Genomic DNA, 3,537 nt, shown 5'->3' with positions numbered 1-3,537 from the left:
TGTTGTATATCGTAGTTAGAAAAGTTAAGTGGAAGTACGGTGCATTTAATTTATGTATGAGATGAATGCGGATTGAGTTTCTAGATTCATTAAAATCGTTCAGAATAAAATTTATGAAAAAAGGTTCATTACCCCCGAGAGTTCCACATTCAAATAATCAAGATGGCGGCACTTCGCAAATAAAGTCAATCTGCATTCAGGCTGTAGACAGTATTATAGGCGTACAACTCTTGAGGCTAGAACCTAAAGTGTATAGAAATTAGGTTATTTATGAATTAATTAAGTATAGAGGCGTTCAGGAGTTGTACTCTTATGGCGGGTTTCAGGCCGGAGTTTATAAGGCTCAGCTGGGTTTATATAGCTAAAAACGTGTTTATTACAATTTAGACTACTTTCTAAATGTTCTTGACGACTTCAATGGTAGCGAGTAGCAACCATGGCTGAAAGACATTCACAAAGTTTTTTTTAATGTACTAATTCTGATTAGATTATTATTACAAATTATTAATTAATGACTTTGAATTTATAGTCAAACCGTGTTAGTCACTTGACTTTTATTTTTTGATCATCAAACAATCGGCAAATAATTACCGATTGACTAAATACATGTGTATTATTATTTGCCATAAAATGAATTGGAATGCACTGATTTGCATTCCAGTGCCCGTTTACATTATTCCATTAGTAATCCATCGCTAGATTCGATCACTGGTTGGAATGTTGTAAACCCGCTATTATTAAGGTTTAACTTACTAATATTTGCTTTGTTACTAAACAAGCCAGTATTAGACGAGCGGAGCGAGCATTTTTCTAATGACTTGGGTATTTCTTTTAATATTGAGATGGCATAGTCGCTATGTAAATATTCAACAGAAAAACGCCCTATGTTGTTGTAATTAAAATATGTATGTGAGCCCAGCTTTGTGTAGAGTAACTTCGGCCAGAGACTACGCGGTAGTGTATGTGAGGGTACTCTGTAGTCGCACTTGTGGCAATGTTGTTTTTTGTTTCGACAAAGAAAATCCATTTTATTGACATGGGACTTGGCGGCTGCGCTACCGTGCCCCCAGACGTTTTCGTCTGTTTTGGTGTAGGCTACGAATAATAAAAACTAAGGAAAAATAACTCCGTCAAAAAACATGCTCCACAATACTTACTTGTCAAAAAAATGTACCTTAGGTACACATTTCAATACATTTGCAATATTTAGGTGACCTTGAGCGAATTTTTAAAGAATTGAAAAAAGAATTGAAATGATTGTTTCTTACCTTCTACCTTATTAACTTTTTCCTCCCATGGTTTAGAGATTTTTCGTCATACAATAAAATGTTCAATTTTTCAAGCCCTTTAATTTGGTATATGTCTCAACGTGCAACAGCTTGGGTACGGGTCCCATACAAAAATGCCCCTTCTTTAAAACGGTAATAGTATGGGAGTTACGATTCCTTAGTTTTTATTATTCGTAGGTTGTAGGTATATATTGTTATATTGAATATTATGATTTTTTTTAATAGCTTATGAATGTGACAAAAATGTGTTATTAAAATTAATAAAGATCAACAAACATGAAAATACTGTATTCACTTTAAGTTAATTTTAGACTCAAAATATGTTAAATTTAAAACATAATTTTGAGTCAATTTTAATGAATATGATATTTAATTTGAATCCAATTGTAATTTTAAAAAAAAACAGAAAATTTCTTTAAAATTTCTGTTTTTTATTAAAAAAATGTAATTTGTGTTGTATCTGGTGAAGTAAACTGTAAAGGCGTTTTCACAAGTATATGTACAGAGTACCACAAGATATTATTTAAAATAACAGTATTTATTTCGTTATTTTTTAAGTTTTCGATAATTTTAATTGTTCTCGTTGCTTTCCTTGGGAATTTTTATGGATTTTTAGTGTTAGTGAAATAAAATAATTGTGTGAGGCGGGGGCAGAGAATCGACAGGCAAACGCTAGAATAAATGCCAAATGCCAATAAAAAAATCAAAATCGCAATTTTGCTGTCTCTTTCATACATCGTCGTAAACTTGAAAGAGAAGGCTACATAATATATAAGTTTTAGAGGTTTTAACCTACGAAAAATAAAAACTATTATTCGTAGGTTTCAACACAGGAAAAGCAGCCAATAACCCAGATTCAAAGTCTATTCCAATCAGATAAAAGTTTTCCTTCGTGGTTTTATTACATGGTGAAACCTAACTGTATAAAGTTTAATGGTTATCTTCGATCTGCCAATACCATGCAAATATTGCCTGCGGGCGCGCGATATGGTCCAGCGCTATCCGATTCTATCTCATATCCAGGTTAATTCAGTCCTACGGTTAATGGTTATATACAGTCCTACCCGGTTTTATACAGTTCTGTCCGGTTTTATCTACTCCTATCCGTTTTTATAAAGTTCTATCCGGGTTTGTCAAGTCCTATCCGGTTTTATCCAGTCCTATCCGGTTTTATACAAATCTAGTCGGTCCCTGTCCCCGACGGAACGATGGCTATGTCGCGAGTACTATTCCAAAACTTTCCTCATGTATTTTGAACTTGAATAAATGAAATTACGCTTCTAAAGTGTACTATTACATATTATGTAAATATAGTAATACTAATACCTATTATAATAGTGAATGTTGTAATTTGTATATAAGTAACAAAAATTAAATTTTAAATACATAGATAACTTGATGTTTCATTTAACCCCTCTAGCAAAAAGACGAAAAGTGTATATGTCCCGTATGAGTTTGTCCATACAAAAGTTTAAAAAAATACACTTTCAGCTACTTTTACCATGAACTCTATACAGGGGACTGATGCACGCCCTAAAGTATATTATCACTTTGCTTTGTTACATCCTGTAGGCTGTATATGTATATGGAAATTATAAATTCTGAAAAAATATATCCACAGCCGACCAAAGAGCCTTGTCCCTTTTTGGGAAGTCGATTAGAAATTACGCTAACTACACAGGTAGATAACCAAACTAGTAAAACTCCGCGCGCGATCTTCGCTTCGAGTAATGGAGATTGGAGGGTCTTCACTCTTGGCGCCTGAGGGCCTCGGCCCTCGACGTACAAGAAGTCGCAGTTCGCGCTATAGAAAAATACCCCGCACTCTTTAAAACTTAAAATACCCCCAAAAATTCTGTGCGATTCCTCTGAGTAGAGCAGTATGTACCCGGGTATGTATAAGTAGGTACTCTGGTTAGCGGCTACTCTGATTTTCGGGCAATACCTACATTGCCGGAGGAGTTTAGACTATTATATTTCTATCTTGACTGCTTTAAAATGTAAATTTCACTGAAAAAGGCACGTCGAAATAAACTTAAAAGTTTTTAAAAATACAAAAAATCTATAATTTATACTGCATTTATACATTCGCGTTCGCTATTCGCCTCGTCATTCGACGAAACATCCCACGAAACATTCGTATACGAATGCTGTCGCGAACTACCGTTCACACATTCGTGGGGTGATTCATTTTGATATTCGCACACGAACATGGAGGACGTGTTCATATTATGATAGCGATGTTGAA

General features: G+C 34.3%; 1 long non-coding RNA gene across 1 annotated transcript; it reads left to right on the top strand.

The window, feature by feature from the left end:
• Window positions 1-1,712: 1,712 nt before the first annotated feature.
• LOC121732913 lies at window positions 1,713-2,529 on the top strand. Its single transcript, XR_006036459.1, has 2 exons — window positions 1,713-2,064; window positions 2,111-2,529. It is a non-coding gene; the product is annotated as an uncharacterized LOC121732913 (long non-coding RNA).
• Window positions 2,530-3,537: the final 1,008 nt, after the last annotated feature.

This window comes from Aricia agestis, chromosome 13 (genome assembly GCF_905147365.1).
Source record: "Aricia agestis chromosome 13, ilAriAges1.1, whole genome shotgun sequence".
In the NCBI taxonomy this organism is placed as follows: domain Eukaryota; kingdom Metazoa; phylum Arthropoda; class Insecta; order Lepidoptera; family Lycaenidae; genus Aricia; species Aricia agestis.
Note: the sequence above shows the minus strand (reverse complement) of the source record. Positions and strands in the feature narration are given on the sequence as shown.